Raw genomic sequence first — 14901 nt, 5'->3', positions numbered from 1 at the left:
TTGCTTGTCTTCTCCTGTTTCTCCCTAGTTCTTCTGGTACCCTCTATTTCGGTGCAAGATGGCTAGGTGCTGCCAACCTGTTAAACCTACATCATGCCTCATTTCCAAGGCGCTGCTTTCACGAGTCAGCTTTCCACATGCGCTACTTTTGATAGCGTGCCTCATAGCTTTCGTACGTTGAACTTCTGCATGAGCTGGGAAGGGAAAGTCAACGTCTCTCTTCATTAAATGCCGACTTTGTTGGGGGTTTCATGTGGGCTTAGAGTTAGGACTTGGTTCCTTTCTAATTGAATTGGTTAGCTTGCTAGGGAAAGGGGTACATTAAGTCTGTTCTTTCTCAATGTTTGCCTATGTGGGCTACAAAGGTTATGGGCTTGGATCTTTGGGCCCCCAAGCAACCCAAAGTCCTCCACAATATTGACTCCACATAGGCCCAATAAACTCCCGTAACCATCCACACCACAATTAACTTGACAAGCCCCGAGCATGTGACTTGGGCTTATTTTAGTGTAACAAATAGGCATGGGCATGACGTGATTTATATAAATGTCTGGCTTAATTACAGTAGCATGGCATGGTCGTGAATATATTCCTTCTTTGATCCCGTACCTTTGTATGTGTTTGGGCTTGAATTGGGGCTCTCGTGGCAATTGGGCTTCAAGACTTGGTTGGGTTTGCTCTTGACGTTTATGGGCCTCAATAATAATTTTTTTTTAAATACCTAAAAGATAAAAGGTTGGGTCGTTGAAATACAATGTACAGTCAGCCCCATGAAGGTATTCGAGATATTCTTCAACTGAAACTCACTATATTTATTGGGGTGTGATATTCACACACCCTATTTTACTTTTCCATGAAGCAGAATCGACTGGAGGTGTGATTCTTCTTCCGAGCCACTTTTACAGTAAAAAAAAAGACTCGAAAATGTTGTCTAAACACACCCTTCTAATTTTCGGCCGTCGGATTGGATGAATTGAAAAAAAAATCAACGGATAGAAATTAACAAGGGGTGTGTAAGAAGTAAAATGAGATGTGTGGATAGCCCACGCCTATTTATTAATATTGATTTTGGACTGTGGGTGAATAACAATTGTGTATAGTTGGGTTAAGTTGGGTGTGTTAGATGCTTCAAATTTTTTGCTAACACATTATTGGTCTTTACTGCAATGAGATGGTTATAATACCAATTTTTTATGAAATAGGAAGGACACCAATTTTTTATGAAATAGGAAGGGGTTTTTTTTTTTTTATCACAGATGATTTTTGAAATTTGAATTCATTCCTCATTTTGATCCCTAATTCTAGAAATTAATCTTTATTTTCTCTAAACTTTACCACCACACATGAACCATATCGTCTATTTTTGTTGAATATTCTATCAATTTACCGATGCAGCACACATGTGAGCCTATACATCCAATTGAACATTGACAGGTGAATTAAGCTTTTTCTCAATGTTTATTCTTTAGTGCTTCTTATTCTTTTTTTTTTGTCACAAGATAGATTTGCTAAATTAGATGTTATACTAGAGATATGACGAAGTTCAAATCTACGCCGTAATACAATGACAACACTCATCTTCATCACTGTGGTAGATGGCCACTTGCTTACTCTTTGATGCATTTAATATGGTATTGTTTCAGCCTAATATGGTATTGTTTAAGCCAAAGAAACTTTTTGTAATTTCATTCAGTGGCATATAGTGCCAAGTGCCAACATGACATGCTAGGGCCAAAATATTGATCCCACTTGCCTTCAACAACAAAAAATTTCTGGTTGAAAGCAAATGTGCCATGGTTCTCTACTAATTTAACATGTCACTTTAATGAGATATGGCACGAGACGTTGACATTTCTGGCCAAATCATGCACCAAAAGATTTCCACAACAAAGTGACTGAGCATCAAAATTAAATATAAATCAAACCAGAATTCAAGAAGAATATTCCTTTATATGACCCTATTGGATTGTTGATGATTCTTTTTATTGTTTTTACATGTGTTGGGACCCAAAAATGTCACATATCAATCCAACCAAATCTCAAGGCCCAATTGTCATGCAAAACCTACATTCAAGCTCAAATACATGCCAAGGCACATGATCGACGAGGAATATATTTACAAACATGTCATGCCATGGTGATTAAGCCGGATACTCACACCATGCTCATACCTATTCATCATGCCATGCTTCCTCATGCCAATCACTACCATGCTAAGCCCAAGTCACATATTCGGGGCTTGCCAAGTGGATTGTGCTGTGGATGGTTATGGAAGGTTATCGGGCCTACGTGGAATCGGGATCATGGAAGACTTTGGGCTGCTTAGAAGCCCAAAGATCTAAACCCATACCCTTTATATTCCACGCAGACATCATTGAGAGAGAATTAGCTAAGGGAGAAATAGAGAAAATATAGTGAGAGGGAACCACCCAGGAAGAAGCCCATAGAGTTCCATTTAGTCTAGAAGCATACTCCAAGTCTCAGGCATCACCATCCATGCAACCTTAGTAAATCCCACAGCCTTCCATCAAACATCTCAACCATTAGAAGCCTTACTATCACCCTAGGAAGGCCCAAATCATGCATCTAAGAATCCCATGCAACCATGCAAACCTTCTCTCTCTCATGTAAACTGATAATCTTCTAGCTTCCACACCACGCTTCACTTGAGCAAGTCATTATCTTGATCTTTCATGCTATCTTCGAGCTGTTGATGTTACTGGGGTATTTCTTAAGACAATCTATCTCTTTCGAGATATCCCGGTACTTGTTGTGAACCCGCACCAAGGGAGGCAAAAAGATGTTCTCAAAGCCCAAGTCCACATGGACCTAAAAGTCCCCCAACATGAATTAGTGACTCTGCTAGGGATAGGTTGCAATCTTCATTCAATGACTCCCAAATCCAGAAGAAACACTACCAGGAGTGGTAATGCCTCAGACACAGGCGAGGCTGCTTCCTTGCTCGACGAGTCTCAACGTGAAGGCCAACACCTGGAAAGTTAGGAGAACCTGGACGAATACAACATGGCAGACATCATTGCAGCCATTCATGCTTTAGGTGAAACACAAAAAGAAATTGTTGCATCTGTAAAAGAGTTGAAAAACTCAATCCCGAAGGAAAAGGCTTCTCAGGATGAGTCAGCTGCTGCTACTGGCAAGGGTCCTAAGAAAACACCATCCTTTGTCACTCAGGAAGACGTCATAACCATGCTCGAAAAGGAGCTGCACAGGAGCTCGGAGGACTGGAAATATATTCCTGAGCCACCAGACCTAGTCAACGGTCTCCACATGTAGTAGGGGTGGGTTCGGTTCAGTTCGGTTCGGTTTTTTTTTATTTTGGATTTTTTCGATTCGGTTTTTTCCTTGATTTTTTTTTAAATCTGAAGGTAGCCAAAGAAGAACCCATAAGAGCAAAGGAGAAAATCTGAAGAAAATCATCAAACAATAATTATAAAGAAATATGTTCTTGCTTTGTTCCCGAGATCTGTCTTTTGCATTGAAAATAAAGATGGTGGATTGGGGGCAATCCAACCGAAACCGAGAGCAAAGCCACTGGTCAAAAAATGGTTCAACATCAAGAGCAAAGCCGAGGACTTCGATGCAGACGACGACCTCGTTTACGGAGGTCATTGTCACATACATGCATTGATTTGGATTTTATAAAAGTTTGGGATTTCTGATTTGGGGTTCAAGAATAGCCTCACAATGATATGATGTTGGCCATCCTCGTTGCTTAACTTACCACATCATGTATGTACATATGGACTCCTCCTAAAGGTAACATACTTTGAACCTCCCCATGATAGGGTGAAGCCGGTGTATGAGCCACAAGCGATTGGAGCCCACCACGGTGGAAGGCCTACGAAGAGATGTTCAAAGCATCTCTTGCTTATCAACTTAATATTCGTTTTGTTATGGGAGTTGTGTTGGGCTACATCAAATTCATTTTAATCTTATTAAAAAAACTTGGGCCTATTACAACCATTGGTCCAATTTTATATGAATTAGTAGTATATAATACTCCCACTATTTCAATGAAACAAGCGAGACTATATGGAACTACTAACGAATGCATTGCATTCTCATATGAACTATATAGTCATCTTCGGTCTTAGGATGATTATGAACCGTTTGATTTGATCCAACACGAGCCTTGTGTTGGACTTGGGTCTAAGGTAGGTAGTTGTTGATTTTAGTTACGCGTTTAACCTAATTAAACCGTTATTTCCTATTGGGTGTTGGACCAAACTATTCCAATTTGCATGCAAATAGACAAAAATGAATACTTGAAATAAAGAGAAGGGCTTATGCCTTTTTACAACACATTTGAAGGACTTATGCCCTTTTACAACACATTTGAACTAATCAAATTACATTCAAATCTAAACTACTTAACCCAAACATTCATAATGTAAAGCGGCTAATCACATAGCTTAATTATCGAGGCCTTTGGTTCATAATCACCATTTTCTTAATCAATCACATTAACTAAGAAAGCAACTTAAACAATTGGTTTTCGGATTCATAGAATTGATTTAAATGGAACTAAATGAAATGAAAATCTAATTCTCATTAAAGAAACAAAACCATTTTGTTCTCATCATATTTTGGGCCGAAAAAACAATGACCTCAACTATCGGGCCACTAAGCAAAATACAAAACTTTTGGGGTCACTTTGTAAAAACACAAAAGTCCACAACTTCATGTAATTACAACTAGAACCCAAAATTTTCAACAATTGCAAAAACTTCATTAAAGGAGCAAAACAATTTGTCCTGTAGTGATTTTAGCCTTTTACGTAAAAACGTAAACTTTTAGGTCAAAGTGCAAATACACAAAAGTCTCAAAACTTTATGTAATTGCATAAAAGCCCCAAAAGTACCCTACTTTATAAGGTGGCCGGTTATGGAGTGATGTAAGGACTGTGTGGGTGGTTGAAGTGTAAGTTTTAAATTTGATAAAGTGTTTGGTATGGTGGTGATGTGTGAATAGTTTGATTGAATAGTGAAAAGTATAAATCAACTTACATCACCAATCACAAACAAATTTCAAACAAATCTTTGGGAAAACTTTGAATCAAAAAACTCCCAAACTTTGTTCATGTTATGAACATGAAGAACATAACAAGAACATTGAAGAACATTCATGAAAAACCCATAAGAGCTCCATGAACATTTTTCACTCAAACAAAACCCAAAAACTCTCAAATAAAAGGGGACAAAAATCTAGGATTCTTAGGGGTTCCTTTTGTCACTTTAAATCCCATTTAATAAGACAACAAAGAACACATAAAACCCTTTTTGTAGTTTAGGCCGAACCCACCCAAAACAATGGCACCAAATTTCTAGTTCCAATATTCATGCATATTTGAGCAACATCTACAACATTTGAGATGCTAAATTTTCAAGCAAAATTTATTTTCAAAAAGCAAGAACAAAGCTTGTAACATGTACAACATTTAAATCACAAACCATGAAAAGCACAAAACCCAAAAGGATTCACCATACACTAGATCTAGGCTCTGATACCACTTGAAGGAAAAATTTTGTCCTAGCTAAGAATATGTGAGAACATTTGAACACATATCCAAACTAATAACACTTTAAAGTAGGCATGCATTCAAAAACAATTCTAAAACCCATGACTTTCAAAGCCTAGTGAATGATGAACCACAAGACTTTTTAACAATATTAAGGAGAAGAAAGGATTTTGAGATCCATTACCCTTAAAGCTTATCCTTGTTTACACAAGGGATTCACCCAAGTGAAGGGCCTTCAAGTCACCTCCTAGCTCCTTAGATCTTCCTTGTGATACTCATTTGCTCCTTGAGGATGTGAGGAAATGATCTCCAAGAACACCAAAGGTTTGGTGTCTCTAAGTCTCTACACCAAGGATGAGGTGTGAAGATAAAATGGATGACTTAGAGGAAGAAAGATTGCTAGATATCCTTCCCTTAAGTGGCCGGCCTCTATAGAGAAAAAGAGAGAAAAATTTTCTCTTCTTTGCCTCAAGAAAACCCTAATGAGTGAATGGCTATAAAGATGCCTTTATACCACCTCACATGTGAGTGGCAAACTTGCAATTAACCCAAGTTTGCTACCACTCACCCTATGGCCGGTTTTGACTTTATTTTTTGGGTTAATTTCTATTTAGTTTTAGTTGTCACACAACTTAAACTCAATGGGCCTGTGGACCAAAACCCTTTTGGGCCCCGAGACCCGAAACTAACTTAAAAGCCCAATACGAACCTTTCGTATAATTAATTAATCTTGACCATTCCCAATTAAACCATTTAATTGCTTATCCATCTCATTTATATTTCTTCACATTCATCCTTACTCGGTGTACGATCCATTAGGTTCCAATTAGCGAGGCAGTGGGCAATTGTTACTCTTAACGATCGATTGTGAATTGAAACTACATTTCAATTCTCCCTTTGATGAAAATTAGTGTTTGCTAATCTTCAGGGCTTTCACAAACCATGAGTGACACCTAGCAATATGCCATGGCTACCCAAGCTAAGTAGAAGGGGTTGGAGAACCTATCCAGTTACAATTACAATGCAATACGGTCATTCTCTAACACAATACTCTTAATCACATTGTTTGAGTGATAGTTTGTTTCATGTCTTCTATCCAATGTGATACTTCTCTATATGATTCAATTGAATATGATTTGGAACAAACTTCCTAAGTCATATTCGTATGCTTTGGCCAAAGACTCCCGAATCATATCTCAGAGTATTCTCCCTCCACCATAGAAGGTTAGAGAGCCCTTGTTGTGCATTTATATGCCTACATGACTAAATAGCTTGACCCCAACAATGTCATGGACACTTTTGATGGAATGCCTTTAACATGATCAAAGATCAATGACCTAACCATTAGACATCTATGATGCCTCAGGTCAAAGGACTACTTTGCATATTGCAACTTACAAGTTCTTTGATGCGATGAAAGTTAAGCACTCAAATTAAACCCTCTTTTGACAATTGTAGTATATGTATAAGTAGGGATCGTTCTGGACCGGGGATTAGGAGGGATTGCTAATCTAAACTAAACTGACTTACAAAAAGAAACTTAAAAACACTTAACTAGACTCTATAGACTCAAAACACTTAAAAACACAAACTAAAACAAATTCTAACTAATTAGACACACTAAAGTAAAGGGGGATTTTGATTTGGATGAATTTGAAACAAACAATCAAGTTAGAAAACTAGGCAGATTGTAAAACGAATTTTAGAAATAAGATGATGGATGGATTAGTTAGAGGTCCGTTCTTCACACATGACACACTTGTATATGAATTGATTTCCAATTGCTTTTCAATAAACTATGATGCTCAACACCCCAGATTAACTGTGATGCACAAATTAACCCTCTGATTTTCCTTTACTCATTGAATTGGATGAATGCATGCGACAACCCAAATCATTCTCTAAAAGTCCCCTATATGAATGCATAATAAAGATACAATCAGAGATCATTACGTTTAATGAAAATCATAAGTGTTGACGAGGCAATTGTAACTATGAATGCATGATACGTTTGCCAAGAATTCAATTAACGCGATTGTGAAAAACAACCTTCACTACTCATGAATATAAACTTGTAACGATTAGGTGAAACTCATTTATATTCTAGCATCTAATTCATGCATGAAAACTAAGTATGCATCCTTAATAAACATACAAGAATCAGTTATGAAGAAAATAGATAATTGAATTGCAATCACATCTTATTAAATCACAATTGGAAGGAATCAATTCATATCTCAAGCATGTTCATAACTTATTAAATCACAATTGGAAGGAATCAATTCATATCTCAAGCATGTTCATGGCTTCAAACTTCCCCCTAACTAAATAGGGGTTTAGCCACTCATAGTTGCAACAAAATCAGAAAATAACAAAGTAGACATTGAAAATAAGAACAAAGTACACCTAAAACGCTCCAATCTTCAAGCTTGAAACGCCAAGGACCTTCTTTTCCCCCACCTTGTTGCGGCACAAGTGTCTATGGATGTTTATGGATGAATGGAAGGATCATGGATAGGTTTAGATTGGATGGAGAATGCGGCAAAGAGTGGAGAGTTGTGTAGATGATGTGTGTGTGTTTTGGATAAATATCTTAGTTATGGTGAAGGATGGATGTATTTACAGGCTAGGGAGAGGACCACCATCTAATTAAGGTGGTAGTGGTGTATGTTGTGGTAATGAGTGGATGTAATGAGTGTAGTGGGTGAGTGTTGTGGTAATGAATGGATGTAATGAGTGTAGTGGGTAAGTGTTGTGGTAATGAGTGGATGTAATGGGTGTAGTAGGTTGTGGTAATGAGTGGATGTAATGAGTGTAGTGGGTGAGTGTTGTGGTAATGAGTGGATGTAATGGGTGTAGTGGGTTGTGGTAATAAGTGGATGTCATGAGCTTTTCTAGCCTCTTTTGACTTCAAATTCGTCCATCCATCTTGCTCCATGCATAAGCTATCCAATCTTGGCCAAATATTGCTCCAAATTGCTCCAAATTGCATTTTCTTGCCAACTTTGCCATTAGGACTTACAAAGACACGAAAATAGCTTAAAACACTCTTATAAGCAATTACTAACTAAGTAAATGCAAGAAAACATGTTAACTAAGTCGCATAAATATGCTCCTATCATTCTTACATGACATGTATGTTCGAACTCTTTTTTTATCATTGTTTAGTGTACTCGATTACCCTTTTGAGTACTTATGTGTTTGTTTTAGTGTCCAACACTAAATGACTTGAGACTAGTCCTACTCACGCTTGAGTTAACATAACACATACTAACCTTAGCGGATTGTCAATGCCCAATTGGCAATCTTATGGCTAGGAACGTTTTAGGAATGAACATAAGAGAAAGGTCTCGTTAATCTAACTTACTTAGATCACTTATCTCTTAGATTAAATACATTCCTTGTATTCCCTTATTGCTTAACCACATAATACAATAATAGTGATTAACAATAAGTTTTGCCCTTCATTAAACATATAATAGTTTAACAAAATAAGTATTCCAAAAGCTATTACATCAAATGAATGGCTTTGTGGGCATACTTCCAACATCTCGGTGAGGTCACGTTCTTTGTTGTTGACGGTGTTTGAAACCTTTTTTCTAAGATTTGAAGGGGAGGCGAAATCGTACCCAGCCTTTGACATGAGTTTGTAGGTGTTTGGGTCGAAACCTTTTTCGGTCCTCTTGGTCGGAAGAGAGCTTGGTTTTGCCCTATTTGGCAGGGGTTTTACGCAACCTTGTGGTGGTTTTGAAACTTTAGCGTCGCCTAGCTGTGTCAGAGGTAAAACTGCATTTGTCTTTAGCAGCTTTACATTGTCCTTGTGCAGCTGTGTCGGCTTTGCTTGTTCCAATTTTGTTGGGAATTGCCCATTATTTCTTCTCTATATGGCGATGTATCGGAAGATGGGTGTGTTTGATCCTTTTGAGGGCGTCACATTCCCTTTGGTTGTTGTGGCCTTAGTAAGCTCATTATCATTTTTGCTTGAAGATGGCACGACTTACCCTTTTTGTTTCATGGGCACGGCTTGCCACTCTTGTTTCTTAGGTACAATTTATGTCTGTGGATTTGATCTCCTTTGGAAGAGCTTCAGGTACCATGTCTTCGTCCATGTAGAACTTGGCATCCGCGAAGTGTGATTCAGCTTCGGTGAATGGCTTGGTGTTGCCTTATATCACCTTTCCTCATTCTCGGTAGAACTTTAAGCATTGATGCAGGGTGGACGACACTACGCCATTCTCTAGATCCAAGGCCTTCCTAAGAGAAAGCTATAGGAAATTATTACATCAATCACGTGGAATAGCGTGCTTGATTTGAGTTCGCCAATGGTTATCTCCACTCGGATAATGCCCATTGCTCTTTGTCCTCCTTGGTTAAAACATTGGATTAGAAGGCAGCTTTAAGATAGTTCATCCACCTTGATGTCGATTGTGGTCATTGTTGACTTTGGCATGATGTTTATGACCGACCCACCATCCACAAGCATGCGGTTGATTTTGTTCTCTCTCACGTACCCAGAGAGAAGAAAGGACGGTTTGTGAGGCTTTGATCCCAGCAGTAAGTCTTCGTCGGTGAAGTTGATTGTGTCATGGACGGAAAAACACGCAACATATTCATGTGGTCGAAGCTTCACGCCTTCGTCATTTCTTTCTTGCACTTCATGGTCGTCGGGCTCGCCAAGACCGCTACTAGTGCTTTTCGAATCTCCTTGGGCAATCATAGTGTTTCCTCAATGCTAAAGTGTGCCAGCAAGCTTTCTTTGGGCGTGAGGGTCTTCTCTTCCTTGATGGCGATAGCTTTGCGTTTTGAGGGTTCTTCTATCTCCACTTCAACCATGTGACAGGCAGCGGTAGTCCATTGTTGGAATAAGTCCTTTGGGAAGTACTCATGCAAGGAGACGGGAATGCACAGCTCTTGCTCCATAGGTTCCCATATGTATGTTAGCTTGGCGGCATGACAGGGTTGGGTCCAAGGCGGTGGTAGGTTCATCATTCGACGCGGCGCGCAGGCAGCAACTTCAAGTGCGGGTCATCATGTGTTTCAGACTGGGTGCAGGGTGGCGAGGTGGTGGGGGTCTGAACGCAGCAGCAATTCAAGGAACGAAGCATCTGGAGTCGGGGATGGCAACAACAATAAAAAACTGGTGTGGGTACGGTTTTGGATCTAGCGGTTCGACGCAAACTGGCTTTGGTTTCAGAGGATTTTTTTTTTTCAAACTATAAACTAATGAGGAACCGATACATACAAACGGAGACCAACAAACTGACATGAACAGAGCAAAAGCAGATTAAATCCAAAGGATCAAACCTGCTCAGATACCAAGTTGAATATCAGAGTGCGGAACAAACAAGTCTACAAAATAATAAGAATATTATTAATAGACAAGAATGCCAGAACGGCTACAAAACCCTAAGAGACTACATTGTGAATAACTTGTTCTCAACAGAATAACAAGCATGCTATTTATAATAAACTAACCCTAACCCTAACAGGTAAGAAACCGAAACCCTAATGCTAACAGGCTAAGCCCAGAAAACCAAACATTAAAGTAAACCTAAATACTAATATTTTCCAACAATTTCCTCCCAATTTCCCTTCAATTATAGTTTAGGTTTGTCTCTTGCTCTAAATGGGGAAGCCACTGACCTAATTATATATCATTTTCTGCCTTTTATCATTTTTGCGGGCTCCTCCCGCACCTGAAAGTGATTACAAAAAATAAAAAATAAAAAATAAAATAAATAAAATAAAAGAAGGGGGAGAAGTTTCCTCCCAATTTCCCTTCAATTATAGTTTAGGTTTGTCTCTTGCTCTAAGTGGGGAAGCCACTGACCTAACAATATATCATTTTCTGCTGATTATAGAGACCACTGCCTTCTTGGGTCCATCGTTTTACTAGTCGTTGGCCGTCTAAAACCACTTTTTCCACGGTCTTCCTTTCGAGACGTCGTCTTCACAACATGATATTTACATGAAAGTTAATGATTAGATTATTAATAAAATTTGTTAAATTAAATGATATGAAAGTTAATAATTTGATTATTACTTTAATATTGATGAACGTGCTTATTCTTATTGGTGACACAACTTTAATTTTCATATTTTCTTTACAAATTTAATCTTCCTAACATTATCCGCAATACATCTAGCGAATGCAACCACACATTAAGTCTCGAAAGTTTCTTTCTTTGTTGAATGACCCATGTCTTAATAGTTAATTTCCCCACTAAAGAAAAGGTACAAAAGAGTGGAGAGAGAGAGAAGAGAGAGATACTATAACTACTGTTGTGGTCTTGTTCGGCTTCAAACACTTTTGAAACTCTATATATATTATTCTTCTTGAAGTTTTCTCGATCTAAGCTCAAGAAACCCTAATTAGCTCAATACAGTAGTGACGAGTATAAGTAAAAGCGCTTCAGTGTAATTAGCTCCAATTGGCTGCTGGAAATCTGTTAAGTAATATTCTATATATCATGATTTCGCTGATCATAATTAATCGTACGCATTAAACAAAACTTACCATACAAGTATTTTAGATCTTTATCTTTGTTTACATAATTTTCACACACTCATTATCTTCACGTTATGTGGAATCGAGTACCTTGTCCAGTGATCAGATTGCTTGAATATATATTTAACTTTCTTTTTTACTTATCAATCTTGTACGTACAATTACATGACTTAATCAATTAGAAGCAAAACAGATTCCCCATGCCATGTATTGTTGTAAGTTCACCAGCCGTTATGGAACAAATTAATGGAGGAAGAAGGAAAATGAAAAGACAACAAAGAGATTCGAAAAACCTTTTTCTAAAATTAAACAATGATTAACAGATTAAGCTGAAATTAAGTTCTTTATCTTTTATTTTTGTTGTCTATGTAAAATATACAGAGATCATTGACTTGCTCCATTTTTAACTGCTCAGTTATTAAAGGATTTTAGTGAATAAACAATTTTTTTTTTTTAAAAGATGATCCCCACCATTACGAATAGGGTTCCATTACGAATAGGATTTTAGTGAATAACTTGGCTGTTGAAGATTTCAGCGGCAAGTCCCACTTACACCCAATTCCGGGTGGATACGTGTCCAAGTTTTGAAAAAATCAAAATTTGAACACGTATCCACCCGCGATTGGATGTAAGCAGGATCTGCTGCTGAATTTACAACAGCTAAGTCCAGTTCCTATTTCATGCAATAAACATTTTGGTAGTTCCTCAGCCTGACGTGAGTGACGTAAAATGAACGAACCAAATTTGTTTGTCTTTTTCCTTGTTCATGTCAACTATGAAGAATTGTAGAAGACGATTGTAGAGAGAGAAAGTCAACAAATAAGAGAGAGAGATACTGAATATACTTTTTCACATATAGAAGATAATTACATTTACATGTGATATATATACTATACCAGATAACAACAATTCTAACTAACCCTATACAACAACCAATTACACTATGACACATGCCATGAATCCAACCATTCTTATCAACACATCTATTATCCTAACATCCCCCCTCAATCCCATTATTGGAGTAACCAAGCATGAGATTGGAACAGAAACTAGTGAACTGTGGAGAACACAATCCTTTAGTCAAGATATCAGCATATTGGTCAACAGAAGCTACAAACTGCAATAAAATAGAACCTTGTTGCACCCTTTCACGAACAAAGTGACAATCAATTTCAATATGCTTAGCTTTAGAATGGAGAACCAGATTAGTTGCAAGTGCCATTGCAGAAATGTTGTCACAGTGCAACAAAAGGGTATCAGTACATGAAACATGTAAATCTCGGAGTAATTGTTGAATCCACACAACTTCAGCTGTGGTAGTAGCCATGGCTCTATATTCGGCCTCCGTGGAAGACCGACAAACAGTATGCTACTTTTTGGAACTCCAAGAGACAGGATTGGACCCCAAAAATATAACAAACCCCGTAGTTGACCGTCTGTCATTGGGATCACCAGCCCAATCGACATCTGTGTAGGCTTTTAAAGACAGAGGACCAGAACGAAAACACAATCCTAAGTGCATGGAGCCTTTAAGATACCTCAAGATGTGCTTTACTGCTGCAAAGTGGTGTTCAAGGGGAGAATGCATGAATTGACAAACCTGATTAACAGAGAATGCGATATCAGGTCGAGTGAACGTTAAGTACTGCAAAGCACCAACAAGACTTCGATAATAACTAGGATCGGAAAAATGAGGACTGCCATGATTCAAAAGTTTCTTATTCGAATAACAAGGAGTAAGACAAGGTTTACAATCAACCATATTTGCTTTCTGTAAGATCTCCTTGATATACTTGGTTTGATGAACTAATAACCCTTGAGACTGATACTCAATCTGGAGACCAAGAAAGAAATGTAATATACCTAAATCCTTCATCTTAAACTCCTGAGTAAGTCGATGAATGACAGATTGCACAAGACTATCATTACTACCCGTGAGGATAATATCATCCACATAAAGCAAAAGTATAACCACCTCACTGCCAATTTTTTGAACAAACAGAGAAGAATCTACATCAGATGACTGAAATCCTAAAGAAAGCAAAAACTTAGAAAACCTCTCATTCCAAGCTCTAAGCGCTTGTTTGAGTCCATATAATGACCTTTCCAGTTTACACACATACTCAGGATGAACAGGATCCAGAAAACCTTGCGGTTGAGCCATATAAACTTCTTCATCAAGAAAACCGTGAAGAAATGCATTCTTCACATCCAATTGTTTGAGTTTCCAGCCATGTGTAGCAGCCAATGACAAAACCAACCGTACTGTTGTAGGCTTAACCACTGGACTAAAGGTTTCATAGTAATCTAGTCCAGCTTCCTGTGAAAAACCCTTAGCTACTAACCGAGCTTTATACCGAGCTACAGAACCATCGACATTCTTTTTTATTTTGTAAATCCACTTGCAACCTACAAGGTTCTTGTGAGGAGGAAAGGGAACCAGTTTCCACGTCTGTTGCTGAAGCAAAGCCTGCATTTCTTCCTTCATAGCAGTCTGCCATTCTACATTCTTGGAGGTTGTAGAAAAGGTTTGAGGTTCTGCACTAGAGATATCACCAGCAACTGTAGCCATAAAAGCTTTCTTTTTCACAATACCAAATTTCGATCGGGTTAGCATAGGATGACCATTAATTGTGAGTACTGGTACAGACTGTAAAGTATCAACCTGAGATGTAGAAGTATTAGGATGTAAATCTGCATTATGAAGAGACTGGACATATGATCCAGAATGTGATACTTGAGTAGCAGATATGGGAGAAAAAGATGTGGGAGGAAAGACAAGATCACCAGTGTTATATGTTGTTGCAGAAGTGGACTGAGTAACCAGAGGTGTCGAAATTCCAGAACTCATTAA

The 14901-nt window shown here is 38.1% G+C and overlaps 1 protein-coding gene across 8 annotated transcripts in view; it reads right to left on the bottom strand.

Moving 5' to 3' along the window:
* Positions 1-14901, bottom strand: part of LOC126616289 (F-box protein CPR1-like) — a 64137-nt gene that overhangs the window by 28096 nt on the left and 21140 nt on the right. The window lies entirely within an intron of this gene.

This window comes from Malus sylvestris, chromosome 3, assembly GCF_916048215.2.
Source record: "Malus sylvestris chromosome 3, drMalSylv7.2, whole genome shotgun sequence".
Lineage (NCBI taxonomy): Eukaryota > Viridiplantae > Streptophyta > Magnoliopsida > Rosales > Rosaceae > Malus > Malus sylvestris.
This window is presented reverse-complemented; position numbering and strand designations above follow the sequence as displayed.